Consider the following 23484-nt stretch of genomic DNA (forward strand, 5'->3'; position numbering starts at 1 on the left):
CCCAGAGGCCCGGCCAGCATCGCTCCCTGGCTCGGCTCTGGCCAGCGGTGGGTCCCTTTTGGGGCTGGCCCTGCTCCGGCATGGGGCAGCTGCTGGGCTCTGCTCACGGAGGCCTCCCCTGTAAGACCCTACTACCAAGCCCTTGCCATATAAACCCAGTACAAAGTAAGAGGCTAAAACCCAGGTGGGGACTCGGTGCTTGTAAGGATCCCACAGCCCAGAGAGATCACCAGACACCAGCAAGGGTGGTGGCAGATCCTTTTGGCATCGTGATCGTGTCCCGATGCTTTGGGTCACTGGGAGTGAGAGGAGCCCCCGCATGACTGCTGGGTCCTTTGGTAGCCGTGGGACAGAGCAGCTGGCCCAGCCCCTGCTTGTCGGTGTTTTGGGATGTGCCCGGCTCAGGGACAGGCTGCTTCAGCACATGGTCACACGCAGCAGCGTGCAGTGTAGTGCTAGGCCTTTTGAATAAGCAAGCAACCTGCTTCTGCTTGATATCTGCTCAGCAGCTCGTTCTGAAGGCAGAGACTTTCCAGTAACAGCTTCTGAGTCTGCCTGGAGAGCCGTCAGCGGGGCTGCCTGGTGTCCGCAGCGAGGGTTTCTGCCAGACACTGCTCCACGCAGCTGCGGGTGTTGGGGAAGGTCTCCCAGTCGGGCCTCTCCTTGCAGCTTTACATTGCTTCCTCTGAACTTTCTGATAAGGCTACAAATCAGCTTCGCTGTGCAGAGGGGAGGGAAGGTCGTTCCCAGAGCCTTAAAAGGACCCAGAAGCTCGGTTTTTCAATGTTTCAGTCGACAGCACTGTCTTTAGAGGCTGCCCTGATAACCATAATTTTATTTTACACAGCAAAGGCAAGTGAACTTGCAAACACTTTCTTTGGGCTTTCCTGAGTTTCCTTCTGGTATGTTTTTTCTCCCTTCCCAGTTATGTACCGTTCAACTTTCTATTATTTTCCGCAGAATCGGTTAAAATCTTTGCTCACTATGGATTCAACGTCTGCTCCTGGTTTTATTCCTGAGCTGTTCTTTATTTCTTCAAACACATTTTGCTGTCTCATGTTGGGAAGGATGTTAAAGAACTTGTGGACTGTGTTCCTAGACAAGAATAATCTTATTTCTACAAGAGTCTCATTTTCAGTCTCTCATATTACATTTCTGATACTCTCAGTTGTAATATCGACTTTTGGTTTTAATACTTAAATACTCTATGGATAGAATCCATTACACTTGAAGGCAAAAGTCAGATTTTCAACATGAGCTAATGGTCTGGGCAAACGATTTAGCTACTGAGTATCTTAAAAGCTGGAAAGTTGGGCTAATTATTGCTGGTTACCCATGGAGTGGACAATACAGAGTGGTGCTATATTCTGTCTGTCATAGGCCAGTAACCCTCCTTTTTTTTTTTTTTGCCATAGAAAACTAATCAACAACAGTAACAATTTGGAAGTTCCTGGACATGAAAGTGATCATGGGTATTTTCATCAAATGTTAATTTTTTTTAGTATCAGTGAAATCGAAATCATTTTTAAAAAGCCAGCAAGAACGCTTTGGAGTCATGGGGGATATTCAGTTTACTCTGCTAGAATTACTAGATGAAAGAGACAGTGGAAAATAATAGTTCGCCAGACTGGTCTCAGGAAAACTTGAATGAAATGAGTAAAGCCATTGTGAAAACCAATTTACCCTAATAGCCTGTAACTACATAGACTTTTTAACATTATTTCTAGACTCAAAGCTATATGTGATTAATGGATCAAATAGCACAAGCTAGACCTGAAACATCTATTTGAAAATATTATACGTTAAACGCTGCTGCACATCTTCACACTGCCTGTTAATAAAAGTCACAGGAGAGGAAGAGCTCTGGAGAAGTCTTATCTGTACAAATAACACCTTGTGTTTTAGAAACAGCATAATGTCTTTTGGAGGCCTCTGCTGCAGTATTAGATGACCACAGAGGATTCTGGTTTCAAAGGCAGCACAGATGAGTCTCCTGCCAAATCTTGTCTCTGCACCACTGATATTTAGTGCTGGACAAACCAACCAGTAGTGGATCTGCTGTGGTATTGTACAATCCTTCTGAGCTCCAGCAGGGAGGATTAGAAAACAAACAAATAAACAAATGCAACTGTGGCACAAGGTCCAAAATAGGAAGGAATAGTCTGGTTTGCACGCGGCAAGCACTGTGCTGCAGCACCACTTTGTCCTGCTAATGCTGTAAAATGGGATTCAGCTGAAACTTGGATGATGGCGAGCTCTGCTCTGGCTTCCTGCGCACAGACAGATGTTGTACTTCATTCAAGTGTGCCTGGAATGTAATTCCACTGCCTTGCCATTCATTTGTTGTACCTTCTTACATTTCTGCTAGTGATAGTTCTTTTCCGGAATTCTAGAAAAGTAAAAACAATCCAGCAAAAGTCTCGCCCAAAACCTTAGCTTGGATGATATCCATTGTGTAAAATGAACGTTTATTTAGGCTTTGGAAAGCTTTACATTGTTTTGTGCTTTTTGCTTTCAGAAGCACAGCTGAATTTCTTAGTAAACTGTTTTGTGATCTGCTCCTGGTTTTGGCTACAGGAGGTAAAAAAACTGCTCCTGCAGTGCTCCTGGGGTGAGAAAATCAGGCAGGGTTGGGAGCCTGTCAGGAAAATTTATTTTCCCACTTTTCCCATTGCAGCTTGTTTCAAGGGAGGCGGGGGCTCAGCCTTGCTCTACCAGCCACGCTGCAGACCTGCTGCCGGTGCCTCCAGCACCGCGGTGCTGGCTGGTAGGGAGCAGCACGCGGAGCATGGCCGTGCTCGGGTGGCCGCATCCTGCCTCTGCTGCCCGCCAGCTGCCAGCCCCCGAGCCCCCTGGGGCTGCGTGCAGCTGCTGGGTAACTCACGGCCACTTCAGCAGTCTTCACTCGGTCCTAAATGTTCCTCCTTTCCATTCCTGAGCCCAGGACTGTCTCACACATCAGCCCAGCAGAGTGGAAGCGGCACTGATCTGAGAAAAATAGAGAATATCTCATAGTCAGGGCTTAGAGAGGGAAAAAAAAGCAAACACGCGAGGCTTCCCAGAGCTATACAATCTCTTGAAAATAAATGAACAGATTGCCATGAATGAATAAACTGTTTAAGACACTAATTCACATTCAGGGGGCCGTAGAGCTGAGGGTACCGGTGAAGATGACAGAAATGTTTCCCTCTGATTGTTCCTGCATCACGCCATCTCGTTTCTGAAGGCAGCAAACAGAAGGTAGCCGTGCTCTGCAAACAAACTGCTCGGCGCAGATGGCATGCAGCGCGTCTGCCGGCAGCGGGCTCGTGACGAGGCTGCTGCCCGGGGAAGCAGCCTGTGAGCGGGCCTGCCTAGCTCTCCCCCACGGGAAGGAAGAAAATAGGGGGAACTTGGTCAGCAGCGATCAAAGGGCAGCAAACCCACGGCCCCGAGGTGCACGCGACAGCACCACGCCTGCGGCGGCAGTGGTGACGGGTCGGCTCAGTGCCCCTTGCTGCCCAGCGCCGTGCTGGGCCGCAGGGGTGCCTCGGTCCCCCCAGAGCCTGTCCCCAGCTGGAAACCCAGACTTTCAGAGTCCCCAGACTCTGAAACCCAGTTTCAAGCAGCCCCGTGTTTGATCTGATGCAGCTATGGAAACAGGGGTGGTAGGAAGGGATTTGTGGCTTTTTAGATAAGCCATCACTGTTAGCACTTCCAAAGGGTGTTTTGGTGGGTTCCTTGAGATGTCAAAATGGACCGAAGGTAAAAATCTGTGTGAAAGGAATAACTTGGAAATCCGTGAGTTAAGCTGCATTCAGCTGAGCAAATTATGGATGTGCAATTCAGGCTGCACCTACTGGGCACGTACGTTGCCATTGCATTTAGCTTTCATACACAGCCAGGCTCATTCAGTAGAGCAGCATTCTGACATCCAGAAAAGAAATTACTAGATCTTACAATCTAATAATAGGTAAAGCCAAATTTTGCTATGATTTATGCCTTTGCAACAGCTAACACTTCAGTGTGCTTGGGGATGACCAAGGGGAGGAGAGCTGCCTCTAGGGTAGCTTAGTAGTGAAAGTCAATCACAAGTCAATTAAAAAATCTGTGTTTAGTGGCTCACTAACACGGTGCAGCTGACACGGAGGGGAGTTCAGGTGGAGACACAGAAGGTGCTCACCTCTTTGTCTTTATAAGGCTGACCTACAGCTCAGCTGTAAAGCTGAGGTGGTGGTTTGGGCTGCTCTGTCCTGTATGGAACAAAGGTGAAACAGCTGGACTTGGGGGGGAGGAAGAGGGGTGATATGGGAATGAGTGTGGTGGTGCTCAGGTGCCTGCTGTGCACCATCCCAATGTGACCACAGCCTTAGGTTAAGCCAAATTTGCCAAACTGTTAAGCTGGGCTTTATAACACAAGCTCAAGCTTAACACTGCTGCCTTGCTGAGGCTCCAGCTGAAGCGGCGGTACCAGTTAGTGCCTCTGGGGATGAACAGTGCATGGCTGAGGGTCTGCAGCCTTTTGGGCTGCCTTGTCCTTGTGATGCCTTCAGCCCCACGTTGCTTAAGAAAGCTGTCTTATAATACAGCTAATTGGGTTTTGTTGTTTTTCCTCCTCCATTGGATTGGTTTGTGGGTTTTAATGCACAAAATATAGACTAATTGTTCTGGGGGCTTTTGCTGTGTTTCTTGCTTGCCTGAATTCTGGGCTGGCTTTGTTTTGGCTGGGAAGTGTGTGGTTTCAGTACCAGCAGGTATGGTCCAGAGGGGGAACTGTGCAGCACTGCGTCAGTTCCTAGGGATTCAGCACTGCAAACCAATGCTTTGTCCTGGTGCAGGCATGAGGCACATTGCGGCCTGTGTTAGCCCTGCAGGCACAGGAGCGTGCCCACAGCGTGTAGAGGTGTGGGTTGCAGTTAGACTTGAAGGCTAATGAGGGAGGAATCCAGTCCCAGAGCAACTCTGAAGTGCCTTTGAGTTTGGCAAAAGTAGTTTCTTCTCTCTTGGCTGCGCAGTTGAGTTGCTCTAATTTTGATTTGGTGGAAGAAACCATTTCTCCTCAGCTGAAATGCCAGTGCAGCTAACTGGTGTTAAAGGCTGTGAAAACTGAGCAAAGATTGGGAGCTGCTGCAATGTATGGCTCCTCCTGCCGTGACCAAAGTATGTGACACCCTGCTCTGACTGAGAGTGAGCTGCGCAGGGATGGAGCTGCCTGGTGGGTGGGCACCCTGCCGGGGGGAGGAAGGAACAGGTCAGAAATAATGTCCCCATAAATGGGGACAGACCACTATGTGGCCACCCATCACTCCCATAGGAGAAAATAAAAGGAAAATCCAGCAGGAGAACTGTTGCTTAAGAGGTTTCCTCTTTGCCTAGGGGAATGCTGACAACATGTGAACAAAGCCTTCCTCTGCCCTTAGACTTCTGGCTTCTTTGGTCAGGCTCATGTCTGTGTTTTTAAACATCACCTGTAGACTTTGTCTGGAGACCTCAGCATTTCGTTTCTTTTCATAACCTCAGCGCTGTAGGGGTTCTTTTTTCTTAAAACAGTAAGTTTGCCACAGTATGTAGTGAGTTAAGACCAGTGACTGCTTGAATGCAAGTGATTAAGAAATAACATGAGAAATAGTTTCAGTAAGGTAGTCCTTCCTCTGGCTTTTATTTTCAGCTGTTGATGGTGTGGGGATTTCTTGACTATCGGATTTAATAGTCACCAGTAGAACAATCATCCCCAAATCTCCCTGAATCACTTTTGAGTCTAGCAATATCTTGGTGTTATCTGATGCTAGGAAGTTGCACAGATTTTATTATATGTTAGCTGAAAATGTGTTTGACTTGTGTTAAAGTTCTCTGAAGATCCTTCTGTTATTTAATCTCCTTGAGAGCTGAAGACTGTGCATGTAACTGGAATATAGAGGTCACTGAAGCATTGGAGAGCAAAGGAAAACATGGTCCTGAAAGAGATGGTGGGTGGAAGCCTTTCCTTTTTTCTTAAATCAAGTGCATGTGAAGCTTTCCAGCTTGACTCTGGAGGATATCCAAGAAGTAGAGTAGCTATTTTTGTTAAACTGTTTTCCTGAACAGCTGCCTACTCGTGAGAGTCCCTCTGCATTTATTTTCTATCTCAATATTCCTTTGGTAATAGAACATAGTCATTTAGACTTGAATAAAAAAAGGAATTAAAAGCCTAGAGTATACACAGGTATGGGTTTTCTCAGTACTTCTCTGTTGTTGCTGAGGGTAGTTGAATTTAACTCCTAATTACATAGAAGAATTTTGCAGACTAGGCAATGTTGATGCTTAAAATAAATTCCTAAATGGCAATTCTTAAGGCTGTGAAACTATTTTGGAAACAGAAAATTTTCAGTGTCTGTGCTGGTTTTATTATCAGAGTAGCTTTACCTGAATTTCAGCATGCTGTTTGGTGTCCAAGATGTTAACATTTCTATGTACCTGATTATTACAGTGAGTTTTGTGCTTATGCACAATTGTTAGAACATTAAATGTCACTTTCTTGTCTTCATGTAATATCTGAGGATCTGTTAATTAAGGCAAGATCAACACACGTAATAAATTAATAAAATTCAGAGCTTACCTAGCACTTACAAGCACAGTCTGATTCTTCTTATCAAAGATGCAATTATTTTAAGTTTGCCAATTTGAGACTTTCCAGACTCCAAAGAGCAGGCAGTTAAAGACTAATCTGACAATAAACTTGTCTTATTTAAGTTTATGTGGGAAGAGACAAGTATGTTTCATAGTCCATAGCTTCATACACCATTCACTGTCCTAATCCAAGGAGAGGGCTTAGACTAGCATGTATCCAGAGGGTTCTCTGAAAGGCTATTTTTACTCCTTACAAAGAGAGCTTATTTCAGAGCTAATGTTCCTGATGGACTACAGGACAGAGTTCCAGCTGCTGAGCAGACCAGAGGCACAGGTTCAAGAGGTGCTGTTGCACTGCTCCTTGAAATGGCACCTTCAGCCTACCAGGAATGGGCTTCAGAACTTGGGGATTCAGGTGCAGGGTTGAAAGTGGTCCATAAGTATGCAAGATAGTCTTGAGAAATATTTAGATAAGGTGATTCTCTGTGGAAAACTAACAGTAACAGGTAAAAATGTTGATGAAGAACCTACAAAACAAGGCATCATTGCATCCTTGCAAGTGATTAATCTAGTCTATTGCCACAAAATATTGATCTGTAGTCTTAAAATAAAAGCTGGTTACCTTAGCTTTCCCCTAAAGCAGTGGAAGGTGGTCTCACACAGCTCCTTCCCCTACGGAACATATCCCAGCAGGATTAGGCTTTTCTAACAGCAGCCTGTTGATGCTGACACAGGCTGTGTTTGTGGTCTTCCTGGACCCCTTCTGCTGGAAGCGCTGTCTGACCAGTTTTCTCTTCCCCTTTTTCAGTACAACTGAACTTCTTCCTACTTCCTCTTTTGTACAGTTATTTGTATTTATCCAGTTTCTCAAAATACCTATGCAGTCTAATCCTGTTCTCTTGAATAAGTCTTGATGTCATCAACAAAAAGTAGTGTGATCTCCTGTCTTTTGCACTCATGACATACACGTGGAGTAGACCCGAATCTAGCCACCATGCTTGGTGGAGCCTTCCATGCTTCTGTTAACTGGCCTCAAAGCAGAAAGATCTCATCGGTTTTAACCCAGCATATAGCGCAAGGCCATGTGGCTGTTCAGGAGGCAGTCTCACAAACCAGTCTCGATCACTGCTAAAAGCAAGATATGTGGCATTTAGTTCCCTTCTGAGCAGTTCTACTGTCTCATTATGGATGGTCAGAGTCATTTGGCATGACATGCTCTTGACAAATCTATTTTTGGTTATTACTCATCACTTTATTTCCTGATGCTTGGAAACTTGTTTGGATTTTTCTTTCCTATTTCTATTGTTTTAAGCAAGTGTGATTATTCTGTTATTATACAAACCTTATTCTTTCTTTCCTTAAGATATGCATGTGTTTTTAATGGGACTCGTTACACAAATGAACATATATCAGGTTGTAACTATTAGTGCTGGAAGGTATCCATTAAATGCATCTGCTGGCCAAATTATTCTGCCATTTAACAAATGAAACAAACCCTTGCAGCAATACTGAACCAGGAATACAGTGTGTGCACAGTTAGACGTTTTGTCCTGTTTCTTTATTTTATGGCCCCATGAAGATGTGACATGCAAAGTGTAACTGAAGGCAGAACACAGCCCACAGTTTGATACAACGATGTAATCTCACCATATAAATGGCCTGTCAAGTTAGTTACGTGATCAGCTATTCAAATATGGGTGAGGTGTTTTTTCACTCCCATTCTCAGATAGCTAAGTGCTGAGCTTAAGCAGATCATTTTGTCATGCCATTTGGAATTGCACATTATTTTCTCACTTTCTCCTGAGTAATTTCTTACAAGTTTCCTGCTTACCTTTGAATAGAATAGCAGCTACTTTGGTCATCCATCAAAGCAGAGCCCGATGACAAAGTTTTACAGTAATACTGTCTGATTCCTGGGCAGAATAGACATCAGCACTCCACAAAGATAGAGTTGTCGTCACAGATCAAAAACCTTGGGAAAACTAAGCGATCCTTTCTCCTGCTGTCAAAGCCAGAATTATGAAGACAGGAGGAGAGATGTAACAGTGTAAGTAGCATACAAATACAGTAGCTTAACACATAGAATATTAAAAGCCTTAAAATTCAGGAGGATGAAGTGCTCCCCCCACCCACCCAAAACACCTGCAACAATAGGGCTCTCTTTGTGTGGCTCTTCTATGTGGAAAAACTTTTTCTTAAGAATTAGAAATTTTACAAACTCTAACTTGAGGCTAAAGTGGAGAAGAAATTGCTGAGAATATCTGTCAATATTTTAAAATAAAGCTTTTTGTATTGAGAAAGTCTAATGGAAAAAAAATCTTTTAGAAAATGGTTTCCAGCTCCTGGTTTTCCATTTTATTTAAAAGCCAATGTGTAACTTGGTGGATATCAGCTTGCTCAGAGATGAGTGCATCTATGTCTAAAGTGAAATCTGTGCCCAGGGCATATGTGACAATGAGCTCTTTGGCATTGCTTATGGCACTGCTCTGGATTAGTAGGAGTAAAATCAGCAGTTGCCACCCGAACGGCACCTCTCTGCAAAACTTCTGAAGATCTGGCTTACTCTCAGTTAAGACAAAACAATGGCTTTCCCCTGTTTCATGACGCAAATATCGTGTAGCAGTAAAACAAGCAGAGCAGACAGCTTGTGTCACCCCAGGCAGAAGCAGGCAGTGCCTGGTGCCCAGGCTCCTTGTCTGCTCTCCTCCCATGCTGCACCCAGTGCTCTCGTGGCTGAGGGATGTGATTTCTGATGGGTATGGCTGCTTGCTGCTGTCAGAACTGCATCAGGTCAGACATATCCTGACAAGACAGGTTATTATCAGAAACCTGCCACTTCATCAGCAGTGATGTGTTAGCAGAAATCTGTCAGTTCTGAGGAATTTAAAGCAGAGAAGGCAAGATCATGCCAGGGCTCCGGGAGGGAGGGAGCAGTAAGGTCAGTGCATTGAGTCTATTTTGTTACAAGCAACCAGAGTCTATCCCTAAAACTCAGTTCCATGTGTGGCCTAAAAATAATTTGGCTGTTTGTCCCCAGTATCCTGCCTAGGCTTGTGTCCCAAATGCTCACTGTCTTTCAGTTTTCAGTCTTTGTATTCATGGCCACCTGTACTCATGTTAGCCTGCCTTTTCAACCTAAATACACTTATTCTCTCTCTGATATCAATGATATTTGTACGTACCCGTCAAACGTGCTCCTGGCCTTCATTTTGATTTCCTGTATGATTGTCCTCTTGTACGAGCAACTATCCGTTCACTGACCACCACGTCTGTTTTCTGCCACTGCTTCATTTTGAATTCACCTTTCTGCACAGATCCTGCTGTACGTGTGATGATAAACTATACATCTATGAATTTAAATGGGAAGTAACACCTTGTTTTTGGAGCAGATTTGGCCTTTTAAAAAATAGGATTGGGCTTAAATATGGGCTTGAAAAATACGACAAATGTTTGGAGAAAACAAACGTTCAAAAAAACTCTGGATAATGTGAAACTGCCTTTTGGCTAGGGCAACCAACTTATCAAGTAGAGGATGAGGCTAATGTAAAGCCTTGATTATATGGAACAGTAAGTTGTCTACCTATATTCTGTTGTGACTTCAGATATCTTGCAGGCCATACAAAGTCCCAACAAGGATCAGGTCCCCTTGTGCTCAATGATGGACCAGGTTGTAAGAGTTATGTGACAAGTGCTAAGTCAAAAGGGTGGGGGAATATAATTGGATTTATTAAAGTGATCATGCTTCAGGGATTGTGCATTGTCTGGAAGAAGGATGCTTTTTCAAGTGAGAGTTCTCCTTTGTAGGAAGCTTCACAGAATCCAAGTCACTTTGAGAATGATTTCTCTAGCCGTAGGGAAATGCCAGATGCCATTGCCAACATCCAAAACAGCTGGTATAAATGTAAGGAACTACTTCAGGGTTTCTTATACCCTAAGAATTTGAGGGTAAAAAGAATAAATTTGCCATCCTATGGGAAACAAACTATTTTGTGAGGGTGCTTTGCAGTGACAGTGGGATGGAACCCCAGGGGGGCTCCAGTGAAGCCAAATGTGCCTCATAATCAATCCACAGCCTATAGAGAATGTCAGAAATCTTTTTTCCCCCACCCTTTCCTCCAAGTTTTTGTGATTCACAGGTAGTTTTTGCAGGTTCTTCCAGACAGCCTGTGTAGGACACCTTTGGAGATCTTTAAAGTAGATACCTTCCATCTCTTCGTCCCTGGAAAACAGACTTTTTCTAGCAGAAATAGTCAATGGTTCTACTTGTTCCATTCTGTCTGTATCTGCAGCTGGTAACTGTATACTGGGCAGTTGTGCCCAGTGTAATGATATTTATGTTTGGCAGATTTAAATGATTTGGGCAACAACTTTTCAAAGCAACATATCTTTGAATATTTTCTAGCTCCTTAATAAATAGAGCATTCCAGATTCAAGATATTATTCAAAATTTACTTGCAGCATGAATTACAATGGAACTATTTCAATCCTTCCCTAACTACTTAACTGGGATTTTCATGGTGTATAACCTGTTTTTTCCTCCAAGTGAAGGAAGCTCAAACGTTAGGTAGTATAAACTATTTTTACTTACTGAAAGAAATTGAATAACAGAAGCAGTTTTCTTCCAGGCCTCTGCATCCTTTCTTGCACCTCATAAGAGAAAAAAGCAGAGAAGGGAAATTGAGCAAGAAAAATGCTTGGAGCCCATGGGCTTTGGGTAATATGTGTCTCTTAGAACACCCTGTTTCCAGATGCAATTATAATGGAAAAAATTAGCTTTTCCAGAGACCAGTTTTACATGAAACAAAACTTTGATCTATGATTTCCATTGCTTGTTCATGGGGAGGAAAAAAAAAAGGAAATATTGCACAGAGTCTGGGGAAAAGGTGGAAAAATCAATATTGGTAGTATAAAGAAGAAATATATTTAACACTGATCTGTGGCACAATCTTCTCAGTATTAAGCTGTGCAAAAGGCACATACTTGGATGCAAAGTGGGGCTGAGGGAGCTGGTGATGAGAAGTGATAATCTCCTTAAACTGTTGGTAACCCAGAAATCTGCATTACATGTTGATCAGAATTTCCCATCAGCAAGGTCTAGGGAAAATGAGGTAACTCTTAAAATGGAAAAATTAAAATTATCTTGGGAAAAGGGGAAAATATTTCCTTTGTTTTGAAGCGTGGGTTTTGTGCTCAATAGTATGAAACACTTGGCATGATCAAAGAGATGCAAATCCCATACTGGGCACGGGACCATGGCTAAGCCAGTACAGGGCTTGATACTGATGTCAAGAGCTGAATGCTTCACCTTAGGAAACTTGAAAACCCAACGCCTGTGCTACAGTGGTTTGTAGGGGTACTCTGGGAATTTGCGTCCTCCCTGTAATTCAAAATGTCCAGAAAAACAAGAATTTTTATGAATCTCTACCTGTGCATTAGACAGGCAATCCATGGCACCAGTGCAGTCCACGTGGACTGTAGACCTGAGACTTTACAGCACCCTTGGGTGGATAAAGTTTACTGGCAGAAAGCGGGTAGGTCTGAGTCAGAGATGCTGAACAAAGGGCAAAACCAGAACAGCTGATGGGAAGGGACACATGAAAAGGGTCATCAGGCACAGAGCAAAGCAACACTGGGGAGACCTGCTACATACTCAGATAAGGGCAGCTATCTCTGCCTGCAAACAGATGGACTGGCACCCAACACTGAAGATCCGGTAAGGGTTCATCTGTGTGTCTGCAGAGTGAAGTCACAGTGCAACGCCCGTGGGTGCGTTCTGTACTATGCACCCAGTTCAGGAGGAAAACTCCTTTGTGTGACTGGTGGGTCTCTGGGGCTGCAAACTGCTGGAGTACGTGTAAGGTAAGTGTTATCAAAGAAATGGGTATATCAATAGAAAATGACCTGAGGGCAATGTCTGGCCACACAGACCTAACAAGGTGTCTCTCTTTGGTAGGACAGCTGCTTCTCTAGGCAAAGCAGCTGTGGTCGATTCTAGGTCCTGAGGCTTCAGTTACTCTTCTGATTTCATTGCAAACTATTTGTTCAGCTGGCAGGAATATGGGCCAGTACAAGAATTACGCAGGGATTAGGGAAATGATGAAGGGCTGTATTTAGAAATGTGAGAGGCTTCAGTGATGTTATTAGCATAAAAATTGGAGTGAGAAGGAGGGAAGGAGTTGGTCTGAATGAATGTGGCTTGTGGAGAGGAGGAAGAACTAGAGAAGATATAACTTAGCCAGAGCTTGTCTGGTGAGCTTGGGTAGTCTGCTAATTGAAAAGAATATATTTTTTTCCAGTTTAAATTTACTTTTGTATTTATACATCTCGTAAGTATCCACGAAGTCTGGCATTGCAGCACAGCAGCATTGCATTGGATTGATTCCCGTTCCATCAGTCCATTGCACTGGACTGATTCCCCTCCAGCCATGCCCAGACGGGCTGTATGAGAGGAGAGTGTTTTCTTGAATGTTACTGTATTTTGTTTCACCCCACTCCAGCAGTTGAGAGGTGGTTTGAGTGTCATCATCTTTTAAAGTAAAGATGGATTGGCACCATTTTTTCTCTTTAAAGAGTACAAGTAATACAGACAAAAAAACAGAACTCTGGCAAATTAGAAACCTCTTTATTTATTTTTGCTATATTTGCTGGTTATACCTACCCCTGCTCATCTGCTTCCTACTCTGCTCCCAGCACAGAGGCATTTGGGAAGATGTACGTGGCCCAGAGAAGGGCTACGAGCTGGTGAAGGGCCTGGAGCACAAGTCCTGTGAGGAGCGGCTGAGGGAACTTGGGGTGTTTGGTCTGGAGAAGAGGAGGCTCAGGGGAGACCTCATTGCTCTCTACAGCTACCTGAAAGGAAGGTGTGGAGAGCTGGGGGTCGGCCTCTTCTCACATATAACTAGTGATAGGACTAGAGGGAATGGCCTCAAGTTGTGCCAGGGGAAACAAGGAGACATTTCTTCTCATAAAGAGCAGTCAGGCATTGGGATGGGTTGCCCAGGGAGGTGGTGGCATCACTGTCCCTGGGGCTGTTCAAGGAAAGGTTGGACGTGGTGCTTAGGGACATGGTTCAGTGGGTGACATTGGTGGTAGGGGGATGGTTGGACCAGATGATCCTGGAGGGTTTTTCCAACCAATTCTATAATTCTATGATTCTGTGAAGCTGACCTAAGGCAGATCTACTGTTCCGTAATTCCAATTCTCCTCTTTACTCTTGTTTTCATTTTCTATACTTTTTTTGCTATTCTTTTTGGAACGATGTGCCTATTTTGTCATTATCTTATTCAAATCAATAACTCAAATTTTTTGTTGTTAATGGAAATGTGCTGTTGGTGATGTATGTACTAATTCAGATGTTGGCACCTGGGCAAATACTAGTTTCAACGTAGGTTTCCTATACATTACAAAAGTAAGGACTAAGAAACCACAGTAATTTTTCAGAATTTGTGAGTACATTTTTTTCACCAAAAAGCAATCTTCCCTGTAGGTGGAAAAACAAACAAAAAAACCCCACAACTTAATCCAAACTTACTTTGATCTCTTCCCACTTGTTTTTCCTCTTAATAACATGCAACCTACACTTCAGTAGTGCCAGCAGTGCTGCTGTCTGGCACTTCATTCCCCTTCTCCAGAACACTTGGGTAAGTAGGTACCCAGGAAAAGCCAATCTTAGCAACATCTCAGTAAGTATCATTCATGTATATATATTAAAGAAACCCCAACAACCTAATCTCTGAAGTGTTCCTCTGATATACTTGTGGTATCTGTGAGAGTTGAGGACACTTACTATAGTTGCATAGAAGAACATTTGAAATCAAAACTCATGGGTTCAGTGAGGATGAGTTTTAATAAAGTCTGTAGCATTTTTTCTATTATATAGACTGTTGATGAGCTAGAAGAAAATACATATTCCAGTCGAGTTCTAATTTTAAAAGGGATTTTTTACAGCAATAATTGTATTTTGTTAAAGTTGAGGATACTCTTACACATCACCATAACAGTGGCCAGGTTCAAACACGCATGGCTGACACCTGGGAAAGCAAAGCAACCATAGATAAATAGCTTTAATTGAAAATGTGACCCTGCCCCTGAAAAGAAACCAGGCTGTAACAAATGCTTGCAATTGCTGTTAGTGAAAATCTGCTTCCAGAAAGATCGTCAAAACCTCTGGGCATAGAAAACATTAGCATCCCTTCCTTGCACCTGTTTGCTTTTCTCATGCCAATATTTTACAAACTGAATCATGTTTGGATTAGTGAGATCCCCTCAGTATCAGGTATGAGTGATTCTGCAGGTATAGGGGAAAAATCGACCATGTTCAAAGCTGTCTTGTCCAGGCTAAAGTGCAGTGCTGCCAGAAAGCAGGCTTTTCAGAAAGATAGCTTGAAGGGCTTGATCCAAGTGGGCTCCACTTACTGAAGCACAATATGTATATATGTACACTTGTACTGATGACACTTTCAAGTGTGGTGAAATCTTCATTGCAAACTATTTGTGCAGGAAGGACTGGTGTTGGGAGAATAAGGAGAAGTAGAAGAGAGGATGGGGAGTCAGGACACGCTTGACTGCTGAGCGGAGGATGAAGGGGAGTCTTCTGTTTCCCAATCTGCTTTCCAAATCTCCTGGTTACAGAAGGAGTTTTCAAGATCTATGTGAAGTAGAACAGCTCAGGCCCCAGAGGTTTCTTGTGGGTGAACAGGACTTGTGGGTGACTGTTATTTCCACTCTGTTTTCTATTTTCTTCAGACTTAAAGACTTCTTCCCTTAAGACTTTGAAAAGTCTTATTTTGATCTAAAGTATGGAGAAGGAAAAAAAAAGAGCTGTGAATGTTTCTACAAAGGAGGATTTGTTGACTGACAGGCAGCCCTATTGGTCTGTGCCATGCTGGGTGTCACTGATGTTGGAGTGATGCCCAGGAACTGCAGGAAGGACAGGATGAAAAAACACATCACACCATCACAACTTGGTAAAGCTAGGAAAGGTGGTTTTTTTTCCTCCACTCACAGTCAAACCTACAAAATGTATATTCTTTTTCAGGAAGCCTGATATTCATACACAAATGTTAGTGACCAGAGGGAACATCTGCTTTGGTTAGGTCCACAGTCCAGTACCTGATGCCTGCAGAAGTATAGGAGCAGGGGAAGCACACAGTGATATTTCTCCGAATTGCAGCCTCCAAAAGTCTATAGTAAGACCAAGGGATTCAACAGCCACCAGTTCATTTTTTCATCAGTGGGTCTTCCTGAAAATCCACCTGTGGCAAGGCCCCGCAGTCCAGCTGCGTGGTGAGAACCTGCTGCTTTCTGCTCCACCGTGTGGCTTCCCGGCTGCAGCAGTGCCTGCCCCCAGCTCCTGCAGAAGACAGATGTGACCCTTCCTTGTTAACCTTGGCAGCCCTTCGCAGTTGTACTCACCTATATCTCGTTCCCCTCAATTCTCTTCTCTGTGCTGGAAGAGTACAGTTTATTTGGGGAATATTAAAAAAAAGACCCTGAAAAATGTAGTCCATGACAATATTTCAAGCTGATGGCTTACACATTATAAGAGCCTTTAATCTTCCTTGGGATAAAGTAAAACTGAAATTATCATCTGGCTGGGAAGTGCTGTGATGTTGAGCTCAATACCAGAACAGACTGGTTCTGGGCAGAAAGAGGGGCAGGGGGAGCCGCCGGGCTCCAGCTCGTGCCCTTTGCCTCTTGGATGCCTGCGTCTTTCTGACGGCCCATCAGGAATGGAGTCAGAAGGGGAAAGGGGATAAGATTTGCGGGGCCTGTAGCTACAAATTAGAATCTGATTGTACTGTTTTGAAGAGCAGTCTGAAAAGTGGTTGTTTTTTCCCACTATGTACCTGGATGACAATTTGCTTACTATTTACTTTGCTCTACTGGGAGTTCATTTCATTTTCCAAGCTATTTCCTTCTGTTATTACAGGATGTGGTTCTCCTTGCTGCATGCTTTCAGCCCCCGCGTCCCTTTCATCCTTCCCCTGTGCCCCGTTGCCGTGAGTTTGGAGCACCCACAGGCAGCACCAGCTTTGGGGGACATCATCTCCCTGTGGGCACAGTGTGACCCACGCCACCGACCGGGGAACCTCGTGCAGGCTACTGGGCTTCTTAATGAGTTGTTACTGGCACGTGCAGGCTCTTCTGGCATGGAGCTGCACAGGGGCACGTGCTGCTTGCGGTATCCTCAGCTTCTGCTGCAAAACCCATGGCCTCTTTGCAGGCAGCCTGCAGCCCTGTGGCTGCAATGCCCGTGTGGAGTAGGAAATCCAGTCCTTTTATCTGGAAAAAAATGTTGAAAATATCACTACGCTGGCTTGTTAATTCTTTCTGCCACTTCACCTCTTGGTCATTTTATTCTTCACCTCTTCACCATTAAGCCTTTAGTGGCCATTAGGGAAGAAAATCAGAATATAGAGCCTGGCAAATTATTCTATATTTATATATATATTTATCCCTCTATTGCATTTAGCCCAATTGAAATATCCACTTGAATGGTTTATGCTTTAAGTGCAGTGCCTTAGATCTCAGAAATGCTTCCTTTTGGGGAAGGCTTGGCTGGAACATAGGGACGGGCTGTGGGTATGGCCTCTGTGCCAGGTAGAAGAGGCTTTAGCTCGTGTCCTCCTTGAAGCCTGAGGAGGGGCACAGCGACTGCAGGTCACAAAACTGCTTCCCCACCCTAGTAGTTAGGGGGTGCAGTGCCAATCGAGAAGGCAGGAAATTGCACCTAATGAACAAATCAAGTAAAGGTACTGCTATTTTTCATCACTGATTTTTTCTTCTCAGATTTTACACATTTTTGCTCCTTGAAAAAGTAGTTGCTCATACAGCCAAATAATATGTCTGCTTCCCCCTTCTCTGCGTTTTGAGGTCTGGTTGTTGCCATTAGACACGCAACACAGCTTCAGCACCATGAAGGGGCAAGCAAGGCAGAGATGAGAGGTTAGGGATGAAGCCTAGTAAGAAAGGATGTAAAAGATGTCAAGGAGATAGATGCCAAACATTTGTGTCACAAAGTTTGGTGTTAAACATATTTGAGTAGATCATAATTGAGAAGGTGAGGTTTTTAATGTGCATGCTTTATTTCAGGGCAAGATGCCGGGGTGGATCCGCTGCAGGCACAGCACGCTGGGGGGACACGCGCTGCCCGCACCCTGGGGACGGGTGGCACCAGGTCAGCGGTGCCATCACAGCACAGAAACAGGAGCCACGAAATCACTGTCCTGCTGGGATATTGAGGTTAGTCAATGAGGTTTGGATCACGTGTGTTTCTGCTCTTGCAGCCATCCTACCTAACCCCCTGTGACAGCGCTGTAAGTGACTACATTATTTCATCAGCGAGGGCCATGCTATGTGATATAAAGACAATCAATACTAATAGCAGAGCAAAACCTACAATTCTTGTTTCCATCTTCTGCTGGGCTATTTTCAATATCAAAATATTCCATCTATCTGTGTGTATTGAATAATTCAGAAAAAATATAGGTTAAATATTAGCAGGCATAGCTCTTCATTAGGATTGTATTTCTAGAGCTTTATTTCCTTGTTTCTGTCTGCTGATACTCTGCTACTCGTATCGTTTCTTCACAGGCTGCAGCTTCCGAGGGCACCGCGGGGCCCCTTGGAGCCCCGGCTCAGGTCCAAGGCCACAGGCACACACAGGAGATGGTCTGGGCGGGCAGCAGGGGAGGCACCGAGCCCGCGAGCAAGGCTGCCTTCGGGGAACTAATTTAGGCAGAGAATTTCTAGATTAGCTAAATTGAATCAAAACATTGCAATACAGTTCAATAATTACTTTTACAGCAAATGTGCTTTAAAATGAACAGATCATTTTGACAGAGAACTGAGCAGCTGATGATAAACTCATATGAAAGTATGAGCTTTGTATATATGAAACTGTATAAAAGCCTTTAATATATTTTTACTATGATCATTAATATAGCATATATTCAAAAAACTTCTACTGAAGCTTTCAATTATCTTTTTTTTCCCTTGTTTAATAAAATGTTGATGGAGGATGAGTAATAAGTTGTCTTTGGGTATCTCAACTGCAATCATTATTTTCCACTTAAAATTAAATTACTTTTAAATTTTGGTTATATAAATTTTAATAGCAATAAATGGTATGCCATTATCTTAATATAGTGCAATTTATCACCTATGAAAATCAATAAATCTATTAAAGACAGGCAACAAACTGTTAGGTCTTTCCTGTTGTACAGAGGCCAGAGGAAAATTGGCTTTGGGGGAAGTGGAGGTGCCATTCGGTTCCGTGCCACAGACCCGTTGTCCTCCCCAAACCACAGAGCAGAGCCCTGTTCCTGGTGCCCAAACTTCTGATGGGACTGCGGGCAGCAGGGCACCTACTGGCACCTCTCCAGCACCTCCCTGCACCTGGATGTGCAGCCGCTGCTGGGTGCCGTTGCCTCCCCTGTCCCACAGCCTCGCACCCCCCTGGGTGCATCCCTCACACTTCCCTGGGCGCTGGGGTGGGGGAAACTGCAGGCACAGGAAGGTGTCTGGCTGATACTTAGCTCCAGAAAATGCTAGGGATAGAAACTTTTTAAAAGCTAACTTTTAATTCAATAAAGCTATCCCCTCGAACCAATTTTATTTTAATCCTTGAGAGGTGAGAGCCTTTTAAGTCAAATAGAAAACGTTAATAAACTTTCATGTTGTGTGTTTCTGTGCTAATTCAGTAATAGCTGTCAGCACCTTTCTTTCCCCACTTTCACCTTAACAAGTGAATGCATGGCACTGCCTCCAGCCTGTGCAGTGATTATTAATTTACCAACCCTTCAGAATGTGTTTTGTTCCTCTTTTTTTGTGTGCAGTGGCAACAACCACTCATGCTCAGCGTGGTCTGGTGGATGTCTGTGGGACACCGCCCGTGGCAGGGGAATGTCCCCAGGGGCCTTGGATGAGCGTCCAGCTGAGGTTGGTACATGCAGCCCTGAGACTGGCTGTAGCTCCTTATATTCAGGTTGTAGCACTTGTGTGAAATCCAGATAACCTCCCCGTCGTCTCACGGCAGCTGCGGATGTCGCCCCGCCAGCCTCGTGCCGTCCCCTGCAAGGCCGCGCTGCTCCCTGCGTGCTGGAGCACAGCAGTGCCTGCTGCTGTGCTGGGAGAGATTTATCAGCTGTGCAAATCGATATGTTTCTTAAATTAACTGTACTACGGTAGTGGTGAGACCGTCTGAGCCAAATGCAATCTCACGCTGCCTCAGACAAACATGAAATGTAATGCCTTGCACTAACCGATAAGCCCCATCTTATCACAGTCTTTGTTCTGCTGCTCCTTTAGTGCTGCCCCATTTATGGGCTCTTCACTCCCTCTATTTTGGCTTTCCTCAAGCTGCATTTCCTACGTCTCGAAAGTGGGCAGGATGAGCTCTGCACGGCTTCCCACTGGGGCCTGGGCTGCTCCCTGCACCCCAGCATTGAAGTGCTGGCAGCACTACCTCACTTCTGCTCAGCTGTGGTGCGTGGGCAGCTCTGCAGGGCCATGGCCATGCCGTGCCTTGTACACAGCCTCTCTAGCATAGAGCAGTCTTCCACATCGCACCCCTCACAACCTTTCTTTCAAATGTACCCAGCCTTTGGCATTTGCCTTGTCTGGGAAACACGTCATTTCATCAAAGAGTAAAGTTGTGATATTAGAGATAAACCCCCAAAGTCGCAGCTTGTCCACACATCAGTAATGGACTGCGCAGCTTATTTAGCTATTATTTTTTATCATGTAGTCATTTTCTGTGCTATTCTGTGTATGCAAGGCACAGTATACTCTAGCTGAATGCCTGTATTTCAGGATAGGCTAACACCTGAATGATGAAAATGGGAAAGACAAGTGATTCATTTCTCAAAATTAGCTGTGCCCCCACATTTCAGACAACTGGGCATGATAATGTCTTGCATAGCACCTCAACCACGTTATATGGAAGACTGATTGAAAGCTGGAAATGAGCCTTGAAGAAAATGACATAGAACTATTTACCCATATTCAGCAGCGGCCAGCAGGACTTCATGCTGATGTACTGTCAACATATCTCCTCAGCCTTATGTTTAATTCAGCGCAGAGCTTGTAGTGGAATAACATCAAGTCAAGCTTTTATTAAAATTTCCTTACTTGAAGTCTCAAAGCAACCAGTGTCATTAGAGTTTAAGCATGGTGGTGAATAAGGAACCAGAGAGCTGTTAGGACAAACAAGAATACTTCAAGATTAGCACTGGATTCAATTAACTGCCTCGCACCCTTTGCGTTCAAGCAGCGAGATTTTCTTGCCCCCGGGCACCTCTGAAGGGGGCTGTCCCCCGCCAGCAGGCACAGCCCCACAGCCTGGGTGCCTTCAGCTTCCTAACGCGTGGGGAGCGCTGCCGAGGTCCTGCCTGGTGCCTCGCAGGTTGGAGGTAGACAAGGTTTCTCCTGTCCCTTTCTGTTTAAATGCCCAACTCGCATGCTTGGCACCACTCCGACATGGCAAAGGGCTTCTGCCCTTCCAAAATAGAAGGGATCTGTACAGCGCGGTAGGCTGGTAACGTTTTGGTTTGCTTGTGTGCTTTGATCAGCAGCTGTGATGACTTTCGCTAATTTTTATGGCTTAATGTGCTTTGCTTTTCTAGCACGAAGCAGAAAGAGCTACAGAGCCAGTGATCTGGATCATGGAGAGCAAACCACCTCAAAAAACACACAGTCATTAATTATAAGGGAACTATTAATCAGTAGGTTCGTTTTGGAACAGTGAGATGCAAGGGCCAGTGTTAGATGGAAACAATCATGAGGAAGAACAGTTATTGAAAAAGATAATTAAAAAAGTAAAAACTTTAAGGAAAAAAAAAGTACTTGTGTAAAGGTAAATATTTGTTACAAGAACTTGAGTAATGTGAGCGGGGCAGAGCTGCTTCATGGCATGCAGAGCACGGGTTCAGCCGCCAGGCCCCTGAACGGGAGAGCTGGAGCCCTGGTGGGCCACCTTGCTCGACACAAGCTGGTGACAGCCTGGAAGGGGCTGGAGGGGAAACCTTTCGTTCCTGTTGGACCTCCCTTCTGTTTGGGCTGGGAATCGCTCTCGCCCGAACCAACAACTGTTCAGAGCGCTGCCAGGTGGGGAGGGATTCATTCTGTGATAGGGTTGAGATGCCCTGCTTTGCCTGGGAGAGGACGCGTCTTCGGGTGGCTGAGGGGAATCAGGTTGGCAAAGAGAAAAGGAGTTTTATTGTGAAGGACAGCTAATAACATACTTTGCTAAGTGGCTGCAGAGACCCCGTGGAAGAGCTGGCTGTACAAGATACAGGTGTGTGGGCGCCTGGGGGCTGCCGCAGCGTTACGGGGGGGCGCAGCCCAGCAGGAGCCGTCCCCTTACCCCTGCCCCAGGGCTGCCGCCACAACCGCAGGAAGGCGAGGATAGAGATGCTCCGTGATGGCAGACAAACAGGTTGACTGTTTCCTCATGTACCTTTCTCTGCCTCATCAGTGTAAACAGCAGAAAAAAATCAGTTTGATTGTCAAGTTGGCTTTCTTTACATAGTGACTCATGCCAGTGCTGCACCTCAAGCATCAGCTGTGCTGTTTGCTAAATAATATTAAGGAATGAGCAGTCAAGGCTCTCCTGAACTTCATGGTGATGAGTTAAGATATGCTGTGAGCTTTGTCACAGCCTTTGGTGTGTCAAAGCCAAAAGCAAAAGGCTTCCTAGAGTAGCCGAGACAAATGCTGTGTTTCCAGCTTTCCTGTGACACATGCAGAAAGCAGGAGAGTGCTATGTAAAAAAGTGTAACGTGCATCTCTCATGGAATGTTAATGGGTAGGAGCCACCTTGCATTTAACAGATGCAAAGGCACCTGATTCACGTAGGAGTCGCTCTGGGGAAGACCTGTGCAGAAGAGGCTCCACCAAGGAAGAACCAGCAGCGCTGGGGGCTGAGCTGTCACCACTGCTGGAGCCGTGCCCGCTGAAGCAGTGTTTGGTTTTCTGCTTACATGGATTAGGCAGCAAGGGGCAGCAACAGCACGAAAGGGATTAGTGCACTCGTATTAATAGTAATTTATTCTTACCTTGTGACGAAACTCCACAGAATCACAGCCTCTGAGCAAATATCTTCATCCGTCTCATGCAGACCTCAGCTGTGTGTTCTCGCACTGCTCACGTCAGGCTGTTCTCTGGTGATCCCAGCTCTTTGCACTCGCCCTGAGCTCTCCCTCTGATGCCGTGCCAGGAGGCTGCAGTGCTCGAGCAGGAGGTTCTGCTCTGCTCCCTCATCGGGCACCTCCGGGACTTGGGGTGGTGGGACGTCAGTATGGGGGCTGCAGAACCAAAGCTGTCAGAAGGACACCGGCAGGGATGGGAAACTAGTTGGTTAAGCAGCAGGTCTTGTGCTTTTTTCTGTCCTTTTGGTAGGTGTTTTCCACAGTAGTTCACAAAATTTCACATTCTGAGTGAAAGAGTTCACCAGCATGCTCTCTCTCTGTTCCATCCTTGAGTTTCTTCACTCTTTAGTTCACCACTCATGGTATCAGCTGTTGGTTTCAATTTTAGCTTTGCTGTGCTCACCTTGGAGTAGATCAATTCACACATTGACGCCAAGTGTTGGGCAAGGTAAACTCCAGAGGTCCCTTCCAACCTTAGCAATTCTGTGATTCTTCTGTGAACTCTCCAGTTTTTGTAGTTCGTCTCTTCCTCAACAACTCCTAATAAATGCCTTCTTGTGCCAGCCACCCTGGGCTGGCCGTGCTGGAATAAGAACCGGGAGGGAACCCAAGGGCACTGCAACATGCACAGCTTCATCCAGCACTGGCACCACTACCTAGAGGTGTTGTTATGCACAACAATATCTAAACAATGACTCAGTTGGTAATTGAGATAAAAGTTTAAAAAAAAAATCCCTTTCCTAGAAGG

At 45.0% G+C, this 23484-nt stretch overlaps 1 long non-coding RNA gene across 1 annotated transcript; it reads left to right on the forward strand.

The window, feature by feature from the left end:
* The first annotated feature begins 4118 nt into the window (after positions 1-4118).
* LOC308195508 lies at positions 4119-18618 on the forward strand. The gene is made up of 3 exons (XR_013951564.1): positions 4119-4247; positions 17680-17829; positions 18181-18618. It is a non-coding gene; the product is annotated as an uncharacterized lncRNA (long non-coding RNA).
* Positions 18619-23484: the final 4866 nt, after the last annotated feature.

This window comes from Anser brachyrhynchus (genome assembly GCF_964034855.1).
Source record: "Anser brachyrhynchus genome assembly, chromosome: 5".
NCBI classification, from domain to species: domain Eukaryota; kingdom Metazoa; phylum Chordata; class Aves; order Anseriformes; family Anatidae; genus Anser; species Anser brachyrhynchus.